General features: G+C 41.1%; 1 protein-coding gene across 5 annotated transcripts in view; it reads right to left on the reverse strand.

The window, feature by feature from the left end:
• The window catches only part of zfat (zinc finger and AT hook domain containing), a 213,970-nt gene that overhangs the window by 146,426 nt on the left and 44,438 nt on the right, over positions 1-23,106 (reverse strand). For 3 of the 5 annotated variants that reach the window (XM_080194577.1, XM_080194576.1, XM_080194573.1), the window contains exon 2: positions 7,053-7,167. The exons of 1 other annotated variant lie outside the window; for it this stretch is intronic. The gene's annotated coding sequence lies outside the window, so the exon portion shown is untranslated. Of the gene's footprint in view, positions 1-7,052; positions 7,168-7,828; positions 8,052-23,106 lie in introns of those variants that run through there. One more of the 5 variants, XM_080194575.1, reaches the window with a different exon arrangement.

Consider the following 23,106-nt stretch of genomic DNA (forward strand, 5'->3'; position numbering starts at 1 on the left):
ATAAATTGGCTGGCGACCTGGGCTGAAAGATGGCAGATGGAATTTAACCCAGACAAATGTGAGGTGATGTGATTTGGAAGGTCTATTGCAAAAGGAAAGTTTACAGCAAATGGTAGAGCCCTTAGAAATATTAGCATACAGGGGGATCTAGGCATGCAGATCCACAGTTCCCTGAAGGTGGCAACTCAGGTGGACAAGGTGGTCAAGAAGGCATATGGCATGCTGGTCTACATAGGTTGGGTCGTTGAGTATAGGAATCAGAAAATCATGTTGCAACTGTATAAGACTTTGGTTAGACCGCATTTGGGGTATTGTGTACAAATCTGGTCACCATACTACTGGAAGGATGATGATGCATTGGAAAGGGTGCAGGAGAGAGTTATCAAGATGTTGCCTGGTGTGGAGGATATGGACTGTGAAGAAAATTTGAACAAACTTGGATTGTTTTCATTGGAGTGTTGGAGGATGAGGGGAGACCTGATAGAGATTTTCAAGATTATGACAGACTTGGATAGAGTGGGTAGTCAGAGTTTTTTTCCCAGGGTTGAAGGGTCAATTATGCAGGGACATAGGTTGAAAGTGAGAGGGGGAAAGTTTAAAAGAGATGTAAGAGGCAAATTTTTCACACAGATGATTGTGAATGCCTGGAACTTGCAGCAAGAGAAGGTAGTGGGAACAGATTCTATAACAATGTTTAAGAGACATCTGGAGAGATACATGAATAGACAGGGAATAGAGGATATGGACCATATAGAGGCAAGGAAACATTAGATTAGAGGGGCGTTTGTGTTGACTCAGACTTGGTGCGCCGAAGGGCCTATTCCTGTACTGTACTGTTTTTTGTTCTTTGTGCTCCAACGTTCCTGTGCTCATTTCAGAGCCTCGTATTAAACTGGTGTAAATACCTATTGCTTTAAAAATATGACTCTGTTCCTACCTTACAGTGGAAAAATGGTCAAAGGAGAAAAGAACCAACTTGCATTTATATTGTGCCTTATGATCAAAGTGCTGCCACCTATAATGCAGCGTTTTACTTGTACATAAGACTGCCCCACAAATAGAATACAAAAAGAGTAGTGGGCTAGTTAGCCTTGCTAGAATTCTTGAATGAGATGAGAATTCATCTTGAAAGAGAATTCTTCAATGAGATGAAAGTTATTCTGCGCCTTAACTCCATACCTCCATCTTCACCCTGTATCTCTTAATATCTTTTGGATAACAAACACCTATCAAACTCAGATTTAAAATTTCAAACTGATCTAGTATCAATTGGTGTTTACAGAAAGTAGCTCCGAACTTCTACCACACCTTGTGTGTGTGCACAGAGTTCTAAACATCAACCATCCTTTTTGGGATATAATGTTTTTTAAGTGACATTGGTTGAGAGATAAATGTTGGCCAGGAAACAAATAAAACTCACTTTTATTTATATGGCTACCTGAGGGTGAATTTAATGTCCTATGCAAAGGTTGTCAACTCCAATAGTTTAGTACTCCTGCATTTTGAATAGTTAGAAAGCGTGACGGGTCCAAATATTTACTTTAACCTTCAAGTAACTGGGTACAGAAACCACTCAACCAACCTGATTGCATTAATAAGTAACTATTTATTTCGTTTTAGGATCTCTTGTACATGGATGTGTAACTGATGAATGTACTTGCAGTATTTCCTTTTGCCTGACTGTTTAAATTCAGAATCAGTTTCTCCTTCATAGGTTACCATTCATATAGTTTAGTCCAGCACAACATAAATTAAACTGATAAAGAATCTCAAAATAAAGCACAGAGTACTTTAACGATGATTTTCTCATCCTGCATATCAGAACTCATGTGGATGGCATGGTGGCACAGTGGTTAATGCTACTGCCTCACCATGCCACAGACCCAGGTTCAACTCCAGCCTTGGGTGACTGTCCTTGTGGAGTTTGCACATTCTCCCCATGCCTGTATGAGTTTCCTCTGGGTGCTTTGGTTTTCTCCCACACTCAAAACATGAGCGGGTTAGATGGATTGGCCATGCGAAATTGTCCCTTAGTGTCAGGGGGACTAGCAGGTTACAGGGATAGGACCTGGATGGGATTGTTGTCAGTGAAGGCTCGATGGGCCAGATGGCCTCCTTCTGCACTGTAGGGATTCTATGAGAAGCCGATGGTCAGTCAGCACCTGAACAGAGAAAGTGCAGATAGTTTTAGAATCATAAAAGGAGGCTGTTGGGCCTATTATCCCTGTGCCAGTTCCTTAAAGGAGCTATCCCATTAGTTGCATTCTCCCCATTACTCCTCAGAGCAAGAAATGCATCCTTTTCAAGTATGATTTTCAGTTCCCTTTTTATAATTATAATTGAATGTGTTTCCATTACCCTTTCAGAGAATGCGTGCCAGATCAGAATAAATTGCTGTCTCAGATTTTGTCAATGAGTTCCAGTGAAAGATTCACATCAGAATCCTTAACCAGTCTTTTTGCTTTTCAAACGTTGAACCCACCAGCTGTGTGTTTGCAGTATTTCCTGCTGAGCTGGTTGCCACGGGATCTGGAAACTCTTCTATTTCCTCACTATAGTGGTCCTTTCTTCATGTATGTTTGTGGGCTTTAGATAATAGGTGGAATTTTCCCAAAATTACATCCAGTGCTGGGTCAGGCAAGCAAAGCTGTTTGAAACTGGTTGGTTTCACAGCTGCCTTTTCTAGCCTGATCAAACAGCACTTTGTGCAATTTCGAAGTGCTGCTGAGGGTTACCCAGCCAGCTGGGGCAAGTGGGAGGGAGGGCGCGGAGGGGGTTGCAGCTGAGCTCACTGGGGATCAGGGCAGGCATTTTTAAAGACCACCCTAATTCTCAGAGTAAAGTTAAAAGCCCCACTTCTGCTCCTCCCTCGCTCCCCCTGCCCCCATTGGACATCCAGACTGCACCCCTCAGAAACATTAGGATCCCAGTAGACATGGAGAACATCCCCAACCCTCCCATGCCAAGGGACAACCCCACCTCCCCCGCCCACCACTTAAGAATCGGGGGCCAGTCCCCACACCAGGTGAGCCATCCACCTCCTCTGCCAGCAGTGGTGTATCCTTGCATTGTCTCTGTCCTCCATCCCCAATGCTGGCACAAACCACCCCCCCTCCCCCGCCACTCCCCCAACATAAGGGAGTCTCTACAATGGGGCTACGTAGAGGGCCAGCCCCATTAGCATTGTTAACTCTGACACATTGGCACTGCCAGTGTGGCAGGAGGCAGTGCCCTATCCCTCATGACCTGGGTGTTAAACTTACCACTGTGTGCCCATTGTCCAAAGATGTGCAGTCTAGGTGGATTGGCCATGCTAAATTGCCCCTTATTATCAGGGGGCCTAACTAAAGTAAAAACATGGGGTTATGGGGATAGGGACTGGATGGGCTGAATGGCCTCCTTTTGCACTGTAGCATTCTATGATTCCTGCTGGCATGACATCACATGGGGAGGCGTTGGGAACATCGGAAGATCCAAGAAGCAACAACATTAATCTGTATAATGAGATTTAAATCTCATGACCAATCTCATGACTGGAAATTAGGTCCACACCCTTTCTGGCCATGAACCCAATTACATTGTCAGCAGGGACGATCTCAAACTGAAATCTCGCCAGCGCAAATCCTGTTATGGCCCTCTTGTGAGAGTTGGCGGCCATAAATGGGATTTATACCCACGGTGGACGGGCCCCAAGATCTGCGCCAAAGAGTGTGGGCAAGGTCTCAAGCTCTGGGGACAGATAGAAAAGAGGTTAACTGAATGTCCACACACAGAATCAGGAGGGAGAACTCCAGGTTGTGGATAAATGGGGGATACGCACACCTACCTGGCAAGTAAACGAAGAAGGATGTTACAGGAACAGAAAACACTGGAAAATCTCAGCAGGTCTGACAGCATCTATAGAGAGAGAGAATAACGCCAACGTTTTGAGTTGGGATGACCCTTCGTCAGAGCTGTCAGACCTGCTGAGATTTTCCAGCATTTTTCTGTTTTTGTTTCAGATTCCAGCATCTGCAGTATTTTGCGTTTATCAAGAAGGATCATAGGCTCAAATATATCACCACTTTTATTGCACGAAATACAAAGAAATTTAGAAAATGGTGCTTTTTCTCTGTTCAACTCCATGCAAGCAAAAAAAAAAGCAAAATTAGCACAAGGTAACATTGTTAATGCCAACATTTTAAAACTGCTAATATTAACCAGCAAGCGTGGAAGTTCATCAGTGAATTGGTTGAATAGTTTCATCAGTGCAGCAGAGGGTAGTTGAATTGGCACTCACTGTAATAGTACATTTGCCAATGCACCTAATGTGGATTGATAATTGTGTAGCAATCACTTCAACATAAGAATTATCCCATTTCATTAAGCATCTTAATTCAAATGAAAACCTTGTTTATATTTTATGATGCTTTGAGCTTTGATAGGGATACTGATGACCAGGAGTGTCTGAGTTCAAACTTATATCTGTTTCATGAAAGATTCCTGCGTGAAATGAGTTGGACGGATATCACAGTGGCTTGGAGGTGCTCAGTGGATTAGAGTTTACTCTTCCACTTACGAAACGTGAATGTGAGCATTCCCAGGCAGAATGTGTTGTGGCTGACATCAATCGGCACAGAATTGTTCATCAATTGGCATCAATTTAAAGGCCACAATGGCAACTGTAGTGGGAAATTAAAGTGCTACACTGCTGATCATGTAAGCAATGGATTAAGGCACAGTAATACACCCTTAGATTTTTCTTGTCTCTTTGTGTTACTCAGCAACAACATCAGGCCTTTCACAAATTTTCCTCTAGTGGCACATAAAAGATTAGAAGAAAGTGTGTTTGGCACCAGAAGTCACAGATTTAACACACACTACTGCAATTGAAAGCTCCAGCAATCCTGGTTCAACTGTGAACCACATAGCAACAGTATTTCAAAAGTAATCCATTGCACGTGAAACGCTTCGGGGCATCCTGGGAGGTGTGATAAGACACTTCAGACGTTCAAGCTCTTTCTTTTCATTTTAGTTCTACATTTCATCTTTTGAATTAAAATTACGTGTTCCAGGCAATAATGCCAAGCAGAGGATCCCTGATATAGAACATCCTAGTAAGCATCTTCCTATTTGAATGTATATACTGATGTCTTTGGTGGGTGAGAGCACGCACAAGTGGAGTATCAATAGCGCAACTTGTCACAGGTTTAATCTTACCACAAGGACCTGTGTAACTAGCTGCCTCCAGTTCTGAGTCCTTTTTTTCCAGTTTATTTATTAGTATCACAAGTAGGCTTATATTAACACTGCAATTAAGTTACTGTGAAAATCCCCAATGCTATTTGTATTTTGATATTTTTATGGATAAAGAAGATTGAATATCACAATGCATTTGAATACCTTTCTGTGGCCAAGTTATCACAATTCCACTGGCAGAGGAACTGAATGAAGCTTTGATAATCATGTATAAATGTTAAGTTGATACAGCACTACTGGCCGTTCATCTTCTTGATATGAATATAAGTTAATGCTCCCAAGAAGACATACATTAGTTGAAATGTAATATGGATATCAGCAAAATATAGAGGTATATTGACTCAATGAGTGGCATTGAACTAACTAGGGAAAGGATAAAAGAGGTCCAGGAGGTGTAATTGATAATACATGGCAAGTAGCAGTAAATCAGCATGCAGTTTGATTCACACCTGACTATCTTTTCTAGAGAAGTACCTGAAACCCAGCTATTTGGATTACTTTGACCCCCAGGATTCTGGTCATCATGTAACAGCAACCCGTAGAGTTAGAGTATTGCCAAAAATCTGGGGTCCTCAGGTTGCAATTGTGGTTGCACTTATGAATGTTGCATTGGATTCTAGTCATTAATGTAATGCAGGGGGGTGTTGAATGGAAAAGGTTAACACTCAGTTAAACTGCAGGAAAATAATAATAGATGTTGCGGGCACGGAAGAGTGCATGTGAATGTTAAACAAGCATAAGATCATGCTGTGGTGGCTCGTAGTCTGTCAACATTTCCCGTCGAAGCTCACACATGAACAAAAGGCACTTGAGATACAATTGGATTGATACAACTGACTCAAGTTGAACCAAATCCTGAAGCAAACAGTTAACATATTTAGGAGGAAGGGAAGAGAAGAAAATAATAAAAAATAGGATGTTGGATTTAAGTACCAGAAACCCTTGCAGAGGATTTCACCCCACTACACATCTCTGTTGTTGAAATGGACAGAACTATTTGAGTTGTTAGTCTGAGCAGCTCTGTATTGCAGTGAGTTAAGGGGCAACTTTACAGAATTCAGTCTTTTGGCTGATACAATAGGCTGTAACCATTATGGTTAAAATCCATTATATTTATACTGTGGAAAACTTTGTACTTGGGAATTGTGGGGGGTGGGGGGCGACATTTTGTACAATGAACATGCAAGTGACAAATAAGAACAAGATTTATTGACACTGAGATGAAGAAAGCGCAAATACTGACAACCCTTCTTAGAACAATTGCTTTTACAATTGAGTGATTAGTTCAGAAAGGAATTGAATTTCAGCCACATAGAATTGGAGGTAGGAAGGGCGGATTCCCTTCCCCCAGGGGCTTTTAATGAACCAGTTAGATTCTCAACAACAATCCAGCAGCTCATTCATGTGCTAGTTCACATATTACCAGGCGTATTGAATTCAATTTCAGAATTTATTGTGGGGATTGGTTTAGTTTAGGCAGCTAGCATGTGGGTCAGATTAACACCAGGTTTCAAACTCCATTCCGACTGAGACAAATTCAAGGCCTGACGCTGTGCCTCTCCATATGAAACAATCATAGAATTTTGCTGTGGCTCAGCCTTTGGACGGACAAGGAATTTATTGCCTCTGCTGGATTACTGGTCCAATACTACAACAGTGCTCTTTTAGGTATTAAATTATTTACGATGCATTTCAAACATTTTCTTCAACAATGGAATGTCTCTACTACATCTAACCTGGTGACACTGGCCATCAAATGAGGAATAATATGGCATTCCCCAACACTAACACCACCAGTCTTAACATCAACTCACCAAACATAAGGTCAAACAGGATCAGTTGGAGCCTGACTGCAAAATTCAGCGTTGACCCTCTTGACATTTTCTTAATCTATCTTCTTTTATTCTGTATTGTTTCTGGATAAACTTTCTGTGGGAAAAGAAACATTAGCATTTCTCTCATGCTCCCAGGAGAGCATGCAACTGCACACAATTCAACCTTTTGGTTAACACAGTACATTTGGAACCATAATGGCTAAAATCCATAAGTTCACACTGCAGAAAATGGAATGAGCTGTTATCGGGAGCTATATACTACATGTAGTTCCCCAGAGAGTTTTAAGGCCAACCTCCCACTGGAATTGTAAATATTATTTCATAATGATCTCATCTTGTACTATAGCCCCACTAGAACATCCACCTAAAACTCCTTACATGGCCATAGCAAGAAGTGCTAAAAGATCTTTAAAGAATCTTTTCCTTCTCCAAAAGTGGTTGGCTCCTTGCCAAAGAATGGTTCCACGTCACCCACCAGTATGTCACCCAAGCAGCCATTACTCAAACTGGAAACTGGAACAATGATTGTCAGCTAGGCAATTCCACCATGGGAGACAGTACAGCCGAGATTTATTTTGTATTGAACAGCCACTCAAATGAACGATCAATTGCAGTCATAGGCCAGCTGCCAATAATGGAGGCCTTAACTGACCTCTACTCTCCAATGCAGAGGTAATGAGGTAATTGTTGCACTTGTACTTCTATACACACTGAGTTTAACTAACTCAGTACAAATCTGGGTCCAAACGAGGTACCTTTTCGACTTTGGACAGCTCATACATCCAAACAGGTATTTCAGTTGAACTTGTTTAAATTCTTCATGGCTGTGTTACTTTCACAAAGCACATTGGGGAAAAAAGAAATTCTAATATATAACATTCATGTAGCAACTATGATTGATTAACAGACAATGTTCAATCAAAGTTGACCAATTGACTGAGTAGAGGGAGGTTTTCTTGAACATCTAATCTGTGCAGTACCTGACCCGGGAATGCTTAACACCAAAACTAGGTGCAATAAATGGAACAGTGATATATTGACCAAACATTACAGGTCTCAAAGGGCACTGACATGAGTTAGGACAATGCCCTGTGGCTGACAGCAACATTCTAGTAACTCAACAAAGTGGTCATTCTTCAAGCAATGGGTGCTGGCAGGCTGTTTGATTATGAAGGCCATTACAGTAGTGCTCACAATCTTGCCCTTATTCAATGTCTTTACTGAAGCACAAACAGCAAGGATCTCAGGATAGCCAGCAGAATGAGGAACCCGTTCATTCTCCTTTCACTTGACCATGTGGGTTAACCTTTGAGAAAGGTTAATTTAGCAGAGTAATGATTGAGCCTGGAAATTTCATGTTTTTAATTTTTTTTTTATTAGTGTCGCAAGCAGGCTTACATTCACACTGCAAGGAGTTATTGTGAAAATCCCCTAGTCACCATATTAGAACATAAGAACATAAGAACATAAGAAATAGGAGCAGGAGTAGGCCATCCAGCCCTTCGAGCCTGCCCCGCCATTCAATAAGATCATGGCTGATCTGTCGCTGCTCAGTTCCACTTTCCCGCCCTCTCCCCGTAACCCTTAATCCCCTCTCCTATCAAAAACCCATCAACCCGCGTCTTAAAAATATTTAGCGAGGCAGCCTCCACCACTTCAACGGGCAGAGAATTCCAGAGATTCACCACACTTTGAGTGAAGAAGTTCCTCCTCAACTCCGTTCTAAACCGCCCCCCTTTTATCTTGAGGCTGTGCCCCGTAGTCCTATTGTCTTTTTTGAGCGGGAAGAGTCTTTCCACCTCTATCCTATCCATCCCATTCATCATCTTATACGTCTCAATGAGATCTCCTCTCATTCTTCTAAACTCTAACGAGTACAAGCCCAGTTTATTCAGCCTCTCCTCATAGCTCAACCCCCTCAAGTCCGGTATCAGCCTAGTAAACCTCCTCTGCACTCCCTCCAAGGCCAAAATATCTTTGCGCAGGTGCGGCGCCCAAAAATGCACACAGTACTCCAGTTGCGGCCTCACCAATGCCCTACACAGCTGCAGCAAGACCTCCCTACTTTTATATTCAATCCCCTTCGCTATGAAGGCCAGCATCCCATTCGCCTTCCCGACCACCTGCTGCACCTGCAAGCTGGGTTTTTGCGACTCATGCACAAGGACCCCGAGGTCCCTCTGCACCATCGCCTGCTGCAGTTTTTCGCCCCGTAAGTAATAGTCCTTCCTACCATTCTTCCTACCAAAGTGGACCACCTCACACTTGCCAACATTAAATTCCATTTGCCATTTCCTGGCCCATTCGCCCAGCCTATCTAGATCCTTCTGCAGACTCTCCACACCCTCCGCACAATTTGCCGTTCCACCAATCTTGGTGTCATCAGCAAATTTCGACACTCTACACTCGGTTCCCTCCTCCAGATCATCTATATAAATGGTAAAAAGCTGAGGCCCCAGCACTGACCCCTGGGGCACTCCACTAATCACCATCCGCCAATCCGAATAGCACCCGTTGACCCCCACTCTCTGCCTCCTATTTGACAACCAATCCTCTATCCACGCTAACACCCTACCCCCAACTCCATGTCCCTTGACCTTCTGCAATAACCTCTTGTGAGGCACTTTGTCAAACGCCTTCTGAAAATCTAGAAAGACCACATCCACCGGCTCTCCTCTATCCACCGCCCTAGACACATCCTCATAGAACTCCAGTAAATTTGTCAGACACGACTTCCCTTTAATGAAACCGTGCTGCGTCTGCTCTATCAAGCAATTCCCTTCAAGATGCCTCGCAATTTCCTCCTTAATGACAGATTCTAACATTTACCTACCACAGACGTTAAACTAACCGACCTATAATTCCCCGCCTTTTGCCTGGCACCCTTCTTAAACAACGGCGTAACATTAGCCGTTTTCCAATCATCCGGCACTTCCCCGGAATCCAGCGACGTTTGGAAAATAACCACCAAGGCATCCACTATCACCTCCGCCACTTCTTTCAGAACCCTCGGATGCATTCCATCCGGTCCTGGGGACTTGTCCACAATCAGCCCCTCCAGTCTGTCGAGCACCGCCTTTCTAGTAACAGTAATGTCATTAAGACCCTCCAGTCCTACCACCTTTCCATCGCTAACACCCGGCAAATTATTCACGTCCTCCTCCGTGAAGACAGAAACAAAAAAGTTATTCAATACCTTAGCCATATCCCCATCCCCTACCACTAGGTCCCCTTTCTCATCCTCTAAAGGACCAACATTCACCCTAGCCAGCCTCTTCCTTTTTATATATTTATAAAAACTCTTGCTATCCTTTTTTATATTAAGCGCTAGCCCAGCTTCATAGTTTCTCCTACCCTTCCTTATCAACTTCTTTGTCAATCTTTGTTGACATTTAAACCTCTCCCAATCCTCTTCTCGCCCACTACTCTTAGCTACTCTAAATTCCTCCGCTTTTAGTTTAACACTTTCCTTCACCTCCTTCGTTATCCACGGCTTATTATCTCTCCTCCTACTATCCTTTTTGACCATTGGAATAAATTTCCGTTGAGCACCAAGAAAGATCTCCTTAAAGATCCTCCACTGCTCCTCAATATTCCAGTGCCTATTCAGGTACACTGAGGAAGAAATGAGCATGGCCAATTCACCTAACCTGCACAACATTTGGACTATGGGAGGAAATTAGAGCACTCGGAGGAAACCCATGCAGGCACAGGGGGAATGCGCAAACGCCACACAGACAGTGACCCAAGCCAGGAATCGAACCTGGGTCCGTGGTGCTGTGAGATAGCAGAGCTAACCACTGTGCCACCATGCCATGTTCTTCATGGGAAAATTGCGTAACGGACATCTTGCTTACTAACTATACCATAAGTTCTTGTGCATACATTTGGGTCTAAGACTATTTCACAGCAAAAATTAGGAAGCCATAAAAAATCCTATCTTTTCTGCCACTGGTTGCCTGTTGTAATGATGTAAAGTGACTGACCAGAAGCAAAACAATTAATGCTAGAGAAATCTATTCACTTTATGCCACAGAACAGTTTTCAGTGACTGCGTCAGCGGTGGTGGAAATGCCGCAGGTGCAGGAGTGCTTCACTTTTTATGTATTAATTTGGGTGCATGCAAGAGTTTAGCTTTTAATCTCATCCACGAGAAATGGACGATATGAGTTGCTAGGCAGTGGTAAGTATATAGAAGTCATAGAAAGGACACAGTAATATTAAAGTAAGTGCATTTTAGCTATATCCACTGAAGCAAAGATGGCTAGGAGATTTATCTGAGGTTTTTAAGATTATTAAAGGTTTTGAAAGGAAAAAGAATTAATTTCCTCTAACAAGGGTCATTAATTTAAAATTGTCACCCAGAGAGTGAGAAGAGAAATAGTTGAATTTCATTAGATGAAGTATTGATAAAGCATACAATTGTTTGCCACATGGATTAAGGGAGAAACCATTGCATCAATTAGAAATTAAATATTTGGTGCAGAGAATGACAGGGAGATCCAAATGACCACCTGGACCACTTGCTAGTCTTATTTTTTAACCATTTTTCTTCCCTCAGGTGGCACAGGCTACTCAAGAGATGAGGTGTACAAGACTATGACAGCTTTAGAGAAGATAGATAAAGAAAAAGCTGTGCTCATTAGTTAACTGTAGATAGACTTGAGTACATGGACTAGGGGACAGAGATGTAAGGTCTTGGGCAAGATATGCAGGGGGATTGAGGAAAAACTTTTTTCATAGTGAATGGTAATGATCTAGAATGTTACCTATGGGGATGCTGGAAATGGAGACAATCAATGATTTTGAAAGCAAACTGGATGGACACTTGCATTTTCAGGGCCACGAAGATAAAGTGCTCTTGACATTCCAGTCAATAATATGCTGACATGTCCATCGTTGAGACCTATTGTCTTCCAATGTCCAAAAAGTAAAAAGACTTATTACCTAATTGGATGAATATTGACCATCAGTAGCCAATCAGCCTCTATTTCCCATTATCAGTCATTTTGTAATTGGTAAAGAGGTGGCCAAAGAAAATGATAAAACATCCAGCCTGTTTTAATGCCCTGATGATATTTTTTCTATAGGACTGCACTCAGTAGTGTTCTAGATTTCACAGAATCATTACAGTGCAGAAGGGGACCATTTATCCCTTTGTGTCTGCACTGGCCTCTCAGAATCAGCAACTTACCCAGTGCCATTCTTCTGCCTCCTCTCTGTAATCACCTAATTCTCTTTCATTCCTCCAAATATCATTGTAACACATTCATTTCAAGCAAATACCCATCAGAGTTACCATTAAAAACCTAGGTCATATTCTCTATTGTTGGATTATAACACTTAAATCAGGAACTTCATAATGTTAAGGTGCCAGATCAGAAACCCTAAGGTCTGTTATGAAACCAGACTAGACCCTAATGATGTCCCTATTGTGCATAAATGTGAGGAAAGGATGTTTTACCTCAGGAATGATTCCATTGACAAATCAGTGATCTCTTAGCAAACAAGCTTTAGTCATAACACAGTTTAAATATAACCCTAACAAAATGAAACAGTTTAACTCTTAACTATTGAACAATGTTTAAACATGACAAGAAACAAGCTCTTAACTTCTAATTTATTATCATTCAGTTCCAAGTAAGCAATATGCCCACAGTCTCCCTAAAGAACTTCCAAACTTTCCTTAAATATGTTTTTCCCCCATCATCTTTAAACCCATTGCTAGGAGCTCCTTTGGAACTTACCTCTTCCAGAATACAAAAAATCTTTTAGATTGTTTTTATGGCCACTAATTTTGGGTAAAAATAAAATTAATACTTTGCCTCATTCATTTATCATTTTTGCCAGTTGTAAAGTTCCCTTTTGAAATACAACAACTAAATTTCAACTCGCCCTCTGAATGTAAATTTATATTCATCTTATTCCCTGGTATCCCATTGCTAATTTGCTCATCTCTACTTCAAATGCTTGTACCTAACCCCCTTTTGATGATTTAAATCTTGAAGTCTAATTGTCTTTGGTTCAATTAAAGTAGGCACACACATCCTACAGCCTATTTACATAGAAACTTAGAAACTAGAAGTAAGAAAAGGCCATTCGGCCCTTCAAGCCTGCTCTGCCATTTGTTTTGATCATGGCTGATCATTGAATTAATATCCTGATCCCCCATTCCCCCATCCCCCCAATATCCCTTGATCCTTTAGCCCCAACAGCTGTATTTAATTTCTTCTTGGAATCACACAACATTTTGGCCTCAACTACTTTCTGTGGTAGTGAATTCCACACATTCACCACCCTCTGGGTGAAGAAATTTCTCCTCACCTCAGTTCTAAAAAGTTCCTATCCTCAAACAATCATCCCCTACTTTTGGACTCCCCAACCATTGGGAACATTATTTCTGAATCTACCTTGTTCGAATTTTATAAGTTTCCATGAGATCCCTCTCACTCTTCTAAACTCTAGTGAATGTAATCCTAACCAATGTAATCCCTCCTCATATGACAGACCTGCCATCCCACAAATCAGCCTGGTAAACCTTCCTTGTATTCCCTCTACAGCAAGAATATCTTTCACAACATGCCATGGTGACAATGGGAAAATATGATATTTCTTTGCAGCTTCTGCCACTTAATGTGAAGAAATGTTTCTGAATTTCTCTATGAGTGGAAAACATTTTCCACAATCTACCCTATCAATTTCCCTTTCAAAATCCTAAAAAACTTCCAATCAAAATCGCCCCTTAATTTGTTAAATGGGTACATAACACTGGTTCAACCTCAACTGAGTATTGTGTCGAATTCTGAGCATCACACTTTACAAAAGGTGTGAAGGCAACGTCAGAGAGACTGCAGAAAAGATTCAGAAAAAATGGTTTCAGAAACGAGGGACTTCAGTTGTGCAGATAATTAATCTTCAATTCCTAGAGGCTCCAGGCCAATCTCAGAGACCCTAAACTGACTGGATTGCTCTACAGAAAGCTGGTAGCAGCTCAGTTGGCTGAATGGCTTCCTTTGTGCTATCACTTTCTGAGAAAAAAAATCACAAGGTTACAGGAGCCGATCAGAGGCTAGGAGACCTGTGGCGAGTGACTCACCTCCTGATGCCCTGATGCCTAGAAGGCCCAAGGCAGGACTCTGATGGAATACTCTCCAATTGCCTGGATAAGTGCTGCTCCAACAACACTCAAGAAGCTCAACACCATCAAGGACAAAGCAGCCCATTTGATTGGCACCCCATTCACAAACATTCATTCCCTCCACAACTGGAATACAGTGGCAGTGTGTACCATCTACAAGATACATTGCAGGAACTCATCAAGGTTCCTTAGATAGCGCCTTCCAAGCCCCCGACTATCATCAGGAGACACAAAGGAAAAGCTCCTCCAAGCCATTCAACATCCTTACTTGGGAATATATTGCCATTCCTTCACTGTCACTCGGTCAAAGTCCTGGAATTCTCTCCTTAACCACACTTGGGTATACCTACACCATATGGACTCCAGCAGTTTAAGATGGTAGCTCATCACCACCTTCTCAAAGGCAATTAGGATAGGCAATAATTACTGGCCCAGCCAGTGATACCCATTAATATATACTTTTTAAGAACACCCACTATTTTGGCAGGGTTTGAAAGGTTTACTCCCCAGTGATCATGGAGAAATTTTTTTCAGGATCTTAGTCAGCAGAGATGCAGATGTAGAGATGTGTCATCTTCTCTGTGGCTGGATGGCCAACAGTAACAGTAATGGGAATCAAGCATGCTGGGAATTTTAGCCAAGTTGTGTTAAGCACAGATGTAGGTCAGAGAAGGCTGCACCAAGTCATGAGCTGTCTTGGGAGAAGTAACTTGACACTTGCTGTGTTGACCACAGAAGGACAGTTGTTTGGACAGGTCCTGGACTTCTTCAGAGAAGGACAAAGAATCGTGAGGAAGATTTAGACCAAAGGGCAAACCTAGTCAGTTTGCTTAAGTGGATAGTATTTGTTTTCAATCAAAACTTAAAGTTAAATGAGTTAAAGTTAGAGTCAAAGTTAAACTAAAGTTAATAAGGTTAAAGTTAAATGACTTAAAGTTAAGATTGAAGTTAAATGAACTAAGTTGAGTGAGTCAAAATTAATGTTGCACCTAATGTAGATTTATGTTGAATATTGGTACCTAATGTGTTAAAAGGAGAAAGCTTTTGTTTAAATGAAACCTGAGTTGACTCTATTCTTTTGTTGGTCACACAAGGGAAAAATATCCGGGGACAAAGGTTTAACAATTCCTGTCGGATAACATTTCCAATGCTACCTGCACCTGCCACACCACAAAGGCTGGTGAGGTCAATAATGACAATAATGTTAAATTGTGGCCTGAAACCTGGCTCCGTTTTCTTGCAGGTATGCAGCAATGATCAATGGAAATGATACTGTGGCATGGCATAAGCTCCTAATGCAACACATCAGTAGCCATTAAACAGGAAGGTGATACAGGACTGCTCAGTAAGATGTTTGCAGATTTATGTTTGCTTCTTGGATTTCCTTTCCCTCCACTTTTGCCTCTTACTTCTTCAACTTTGGCTTGAGACACCTTTGGCCACTCCAAATATTTTATGACTTTTTTTTGTTACTTTTGTCCTTACCCCTTAATTTGCCAATTCCATCCAAGCCTGCACCTGTAGCTTTGCTAATGAGTTCACTACAGTCCTTAGTCTATAATAATAACACTAATAGTTATTCCAACTATGTCAGAAGTTGGAATTCCAATGTCCCTTACTATTGCAACATTTTAAACCAAAAGGAACATAATTGATGGTATCTGATAAGTCATACTGATGGTTCATGCTTCTGAGGCATGCAGAACACTGATATTTTTAACAGGAAGGAAGGTCAAAGGAAGGGAAAAAATGTAAACATCAGTGGATTTGGTCATGCAAGTTCTCCAAGCAATAAAAGTTTCATTACTTTTATTTGTCTACAAAGTAGAAAGGTCACACGGCATTAAATGATTAACTTTATGACTAGTACTCAAATTGCATATCTGCATTACAAAATAGATTATGCTTGTGGTTTCCAGTGAAGGTGATGGAATGCCAACTCCATTTATATTAATGGTACATTGGAAATATTAATGTTCCAACTCATTAAATTATCCATCATTCAAATTTCTTACTTTTGGCAGTGAAGTAAAAAGACTTTGGTGCATTTCTTCCCATCCAACTTAGCCTGTGATTTAACTAGTCTTGCCAGGGGCAGTGGAAGGGAACCTACAAGTGACCTCAGCATACTGAAGGAGAAAAGGGTAACTGAACAATGCTCCAGATCAGTACCTAGTGATTTCTTCAACAAAATACGAATAAACAGTTGAGGATAGCGACAAACTTGGATGAAATGACCTGCCGATGTTCACTTCAACTTGTAAATGTACAAAAGCTACTTGGGTGAAGTTTATCACTTGCTCATTTTTTCCACTCCTAAAGATAGTAAATCTTTGCCAGGGTGGAGTTTATCCTCTCAAATAAACTTTTTCAAGTTAGCCATTATTTATACTCTTCTAAAAGAACAAAAGATCAATTAATTAAGCAAAGAAAGAGAGGGAGGTGACAGCCCCTGATGGGGCATTGTAATTAAAACATAGGGAAGAATTTTCCCGTCTCACCTGCCACGGGAATCGTAGCGGGTAGGACATGGACTGGTGCAAAGGTCCATTGACCTTGGATGAAAGCAAATTACTGCAGATGCTGAAATCTGAAACTAAAAGAGAAAATGCTGGAAAATCTCAGCATTTGTCATCTGAACTCAAAACATCAGCCCTTTTCTCTCCTTACATATCTCTGAGATTTTCCAGTACTTTCTCTTTTGGTTCTGTTGAACTTGGGTGGGATTTTGGGGCAAGTACAGCCAGAAAATCACACCATAATATAAAAGGAAACTTCACTGAATCAAAATATCATTTCCAGCGGTGATGATGCACCCTAGTCCCCAAGGTGCCCACTGAGCGTGAGAGGCCAGGACTGTGTTGTTTTTGGGATGTGTGCATCACAGGAAAAGCCAGCATTTATTGTCCTTGAGAGGAAACTGAATATATATTTAAATTAAAAATTTAAACATTGATTTTGAGGATGCTCTGGGCTAATAATTGGAGGTTTTAAAATATAAATGACATCAAGACTGATTGATAGGCTGTGAAAACATTACAAAGTATTGTGGGAGGCCTGTTTCCATGCTATAGGTCCTTTGCAACAGGAGAGAAGGTGCTGTTAATAAGCTGTGTCCCATTTTGTCAGTCTTTCATTACACAAATTACTCTTCACAGGAGGCAAATACCTTATGATTCTTTTTTTAGCAATTAATGACTGACGGCAAAAACAGCTACTTGCGGAAGATGAAGTTTATTCCATTTTAAGAAATGCAAAATTTATTGACAACATTTTGCTAGTCAATTTTTCTGTATTAAAATATAGCATCACTTGAGCTTTTGAACTCCAATGATAGTGTATAAAAAGAGCTGAACAGTGAAATATTTCAGACCCCATCGTTAGCTAAACAGTGACAACCATCTCAACATGCAGTCTTCTGGGGTCCTGGCCAACATTCAATCCTCAAATCAAAAGCAGATCAACTGAATATTGTTTGCATGTATCTCACTAAATGCATTTTGACTCCTACTTTTACCTACGTAAGAAGTGATTTAAAATAAAATTCATTTCTGAAAAGTGTGGTGAGACAGTGGTGTAGTGGCAATGTTGCTGGCTGGTAATCCAGAAACCCAGGTAAATAAATTGGAATGTAGGTTCAAATCCCACCATGGCAACTAGTGGAATTTAAAAAAAAGATTTGTTTTTAAAAATTTTAGAATTATAAATTAATCTCAGCAATAGTGCCATGAAACTGTCTTTAATTGACATAAATACCCAGCTGTTTCACTAATGTCCTTTAAGGTAGTTAAAGACTGTATTATACCAAAGTCATTGGCTGGGTTTCTCCCCAAAAAATGAAGTGCCCAACAGGCAGGAAAATAGGAGAATTTCCTGCCCACTTTTTGGGTGTACTTACCTGAACAAATTGAGTATCTTAGAGAGATTTACACTGGAAAGTAGGGGACAGGGCCTAATCCCACCCGAGAAACTGGCAGCATTCCGCTGAGTGGGCCACTGTGCACGCGTGGATCTGTCAATGGGGAGATCAGCACATGTGCACTGGTCCTCCATCACTGGTCTCCTGATTCCTTTGGCAGCTCAACTACCAATCGCCAGCCTATTCGACATCTCTCCCTCCCTAATGCCGGCCTAGCTGATGACCTCCACCACCCCGCCCTCCCCTACATGAAATGCTGGCCTACCTGACACCCCCCACATCGTCCCAGGTCCACCCCAATTGCCAGCCCACCTTGGCCAGCCCCAATTGCCCTCTCCAAACCTGGCCACTAAAAATAACAAAGTACTAATCCCTTCATCCAGACTATATCAGGAAGTCCTTCGTGTAACCGTTCAAGAACTCTTCCATGCAGACTAGGAGGAATGATCAATTGGATTCCCCACAGTAGACACCCATCTTGCACAGTCAACTCAAGTTTTCTTGACATGTATGATTTCAAATTAGGATCTGTATCAAAGGTTCCAGCCATCATTTCTTTATTTCATTTCCATCACCTTCATCATCCTGGGGTCATTTCTGGTGTGTCACCGAATTTGCAAAGTTGTCACAAGCAAATTATCTACTTGTGAAAAATAAAGAATGTTAGCAAAATTAGCGAAAGAGGTGCTGGTTAGGTGCATTGGCCACGCTACATTCTCCTTCAGCATACCAGAGTGTGGTGACTAGGGGATTTTCACAGTAACCTCACTGCAGTGTTAATATAAGCCTACTTGTGACAATAATAAATGGTCTTTAAACTAGTTAGTAGAATCTACTCAATACATAAAGCCAAACATGATAATGCATAAGCATTAGCGTGACACTCTGACGATACTTAATATTGTAGGAATTGTAGGAATGTGCAGATAAGATCAGTGACCACTTTTGCAATCGGCTAGCAACTAATGATGCTATGTCTTTATAGGGCCTAAAGATAGCAGTTAAGGGTCGATGATCAGTTAATAATGTGAAATGATAACTATTTAAGAAAATTGAAAACTTTGTATGCCAAAAATTATATTCAATGCTTTTTTTTCTAGCTTGGCACATAGTTAAGTTCAGCACTTGTCAGGGTATACAAGGCAAAAGCTATCAGTCATTCTTCTGAAGGCATAATATGTGAAATGACTGGCCCACTCTTTAAGGTGAAGCATCACAATCAAACAGTAATAGGAGCTTCAGATTAAAATAAACCAATACTTCAGATTTCTACAAAGCATCTTTGACATCCTTGTATGTATTCTTACATTCTGTTGTCCAGCCCTATGAATGTTTCACACATAGTAAATTATGCAACGGCTTTAATAATGGAGCTAAGTTAGGGAACAAATTTGCCATTATAATTTACTACCCCAGAAGGGACCTCAATTGCATCACAACTGGCAGATATGGTGATTCTAAAATAGCTTCCATGTTTAAAGGTGCTTTATACAAAACTTTAGTAACAATAACGTGACCTAAATACTGGAATGACATCGGGCAAACAGTCACTTTTCTTTCTTGATAAACAAACCGTGCGCTTGAAGACATTCCAATATTGCTTCAAAATTATTCAAGTACTTTAGCTTACTGAACCCTGTAATTAGAACATCATCCAAGTAAATATTGTACACCAGACAGACCACTTAAAATTTGATCCATTGGAATAGGACTGGTGCAAACGTTATTTCAAAAGGTAATCTTTTTTAACAACAAAGAACTTGCTCTGAGCAATGATAAGCAATGGTTGAGATTCAATGGCTACATTCAATCTGTAAATACGCCTGTGAAGGATCAATTTTGATGAATTTCTGATAACCCAGCAAACAAATCTGCAATTAACGGAAGCAGATAAGGACTAGCAAACAACAATGGATTTATGGCTGTTTTAAAATCACCACAAATAGAAAATGAACCAACAGGTTCAGGTTCACGACAGATAATTTGGGGCAGTCCACCATTATAACCAGTTCAAACATGCTGGTGGTTAACAAGTCATATTAATTCTTCTTCGACCTTGGGATGAATTTCGTATGGCATCACTCTTGCTTTTGAGACTTTTTGGTTAACCATGAGGTATTTATCTTGAACTCCCTTTATTGAGCCAAGCATCTTTTCAAATACATCCTCTTGTAGTTCTGTGTTGACTTCAACCAATTTGTTGACAGTACTCCTGTTATTTCTGCAACCATGATCTCCCAAATAGAGCTGGAAAATCGCCATGTACCACATGGAGAGGCAACTCTGCTGTTTGTCCACTCAACCCTGTATTGACAAGATTTACAGGCATTTAGCAATGCAAGAACTGATTAGAGACAGTCAAAATGGCTTTATGAGTGGAAAATCATATGCCACAAATTTGAGTTTTTTGAAGGGGTAAGCAAGAAGGTAGATGAGGGCAGTGCAGTTGATGTTGTCTACATGGATTTTAGCAAGGCCTTTGACAAAGTACCACATGGTAGGTTGTTGCATAAGGTTATATCTCATGGGATCCAGGGTGAGATAGCCAAATGGATACAAAAATGGCTTGATGACAGAAGACAGGGTGATTGTAGAGAGTTGGTTTTTCAAATTGAAGGCCTGTGACCTCAGGGTGCTGGGTCCATTGTGTCATTTATATTAATGATTTGGATGAGAATTTAGGAGCCATGGTTAGTAAGTTTGCAGATGACACCAAGATTGCTGGCACAAAGGACAGTGAAGAAGGTTATCTAGGATTGCAATAGGGTTTGATCAACTGGGCCAATGGGCTGACAAATGGCAGACAGAGTTTAATTTAGATAAATGCGAGGTGATGCATTTTGGTCGACTGAACCAGAGCAGGACTTACTCAGTTAATGGTAGGGGGTTGAGGAGAGCTACAGAACAAAGTCATCTAGGGGTTTAGGTTCATAGCTTCTTGAAAGTGGAGTCACAGGTGGACAAAGTGCTGAAGAAGGCATTCAGCATGTTTGGTTTCATTGGTCAGAACACTGAATACAGGAGTTGGGCTGTCTTGTTGAAGTTGTACAAAACATTGGTAAGGCCACACTTGGAATAATGTCTACAGTTCTGGTCATACAAAAGGATATTATTAAACTAAAAAGAGTGCAGAAGAGATTTACTAGGATGCTACCAGGACTTGATGGTTTCAGTTAAAAGAGGCAGGATAGACTGGGACTTTTTTCTCTCGAGCGTAGGAGGCTTAGGAATGATCTTATAGAGGTCTATAAAATAATGAGGGGCATAGATCAGCTAAATAAGACCCTTGTCAGGCCTCATTTAGAGTACTGTGCGCAGTTCTGGTCGCCTCACTATAGGAAAGATGTAGAAGCTATTGAGAGGGTACAGAGGAGATTTACAAGGATGTTGCCTGGACTGGGAGGCATGCCTTATGAAGATAGGTTGAGGGAGCTGGGACTCTTTTCCCTGGAGAGACGAAGGTTGAGAGGCGACCTGATAGAAGTTTACAAAATGTTGAGAGGAATAGATAGGGTGGACTCTCAGAGGCTATTTCCCCGGGTTGAAATGGTTGCTACGAGAGGACACAGATTTAAGGTGCAAGGAGGGAAGTTCAGAAGTGATGTTAGGGGTAGGTTTTTCACTCAGAGGGTGGTGAGTGAATGGAATCGGCTGCCGTCAGTGGTGGTGGAGGCGAACTCGCTGGGGTCTTTTAAAAGACTTCTGGATGAGTATATGGGGTTTAATGAGATTGAGGGTTATAGATAGGTCTGTAGGTTGGTAGGTGTTGATGTGATCGGCGCAACTCGTGGGCCGAAGGGCCTGTTTGTGCTGTAGTGTTCTATGTTCTATGTTTAAATAGTTAATATCTTTTCCCAAAGGAAGGGGAGTCTAAAACTAAACGGCATAGATTTAAGGTGAGAGGGGAGAGATACAAAAGGGGCATTTTTTTCACACAGAGGGTGGTGAGTGTCTGGAACTACCTGCCAAAGGTAGTAGTAGAAGTGGGTACAATTTTGTCTTTTAAAAAGTGTTTAGGCAGTTACATGGGTAAGATGGGTATTGAGGGATGTGGGCCAAACGCGGGCAATTGGGACTAATTTGGTGTTTAAAAAAAGGGAGCGGCATGGACAAGTTGGGCTGAAGGGCTTGTTTCCATGCTGTAAACCTCCATGACTTTATGACCATGATGTAATCTTTTAACAGTACAATCTTTTCTGTGTATGCCCTTAATATCACATCAGCTGGTTTTAAAGGAAGATGCTTCAACATTTGCTGGCATTACGGTCTCAGAAATTAAAGGTACAGCAGCACCAGTATCAACCTCCATCCTAATAGGTTGTCCACTTAAATTCTGGGTGATTTTGAAGTTGTGATATACCCTGTGTGGATAACACATTCAGTTACAGATCTTCGTCATACTTCTGGACTATCTCTTCTTCACAGTCGTAATTCTTTTTTTCCATGTTGTAAATTATTTTTATAGAATGCAACCCTTTCTTCTTGAAAGCACCCAGATTCTTCTTCAGAATATTCTTTTCAGGGGAAACTGGTCTAACCCACAAGCTTTTGCAATTTGACTGATTTTGCCACAACTCTCACATTGACTATCCTTGCTCCAGCATTCACTCACCCAATGGTATATCAGTAACATGCTTATTGCTGTTTTGACTTTTTACAGGCAATTTCCTACTGTGGATCTTCATTCCTGCACCAAATTGTGAAGCCTCTTTAGCAGTCAGCTTCATCAACACTGTGATTTCTACTGCTGTCTTTAAAGCCAAAGCATGTTTAGTGATCAATCTTCTTTGGATAGCTTCATTTTCGAGACCACAAATTAACTGATCTTGAAGAGTATCTTGTGATGACTTGCCAAACCCACAATGTGGTGTCAGCCTTTTTAAGGTTGCCACAAACTGTGCAAAGCCTTCCTCTTGATTCTTTTAGTGGAATCGTTTGGGCATCACTATGATCAATGGCTTTTAAGAGTTATACTT

This window comes from Carcharhinus amblyrhynchos, chromosome 8 (assembly GCF_965287045.1).
Source record: "Carcharhinus amblyrhynchos chromosome 8, sCarAmb.v2.hapA, whole genome shotgun sequence".
Classification (NCBI taxonomy): domain Eukaryota; kingdom Metazoa; phylum Chordata; class Chondrichthyes; order Carcharhiniformes; family Carcharhinidae; genus Carcharhinus; species Carcharhinus amblyrhynchos.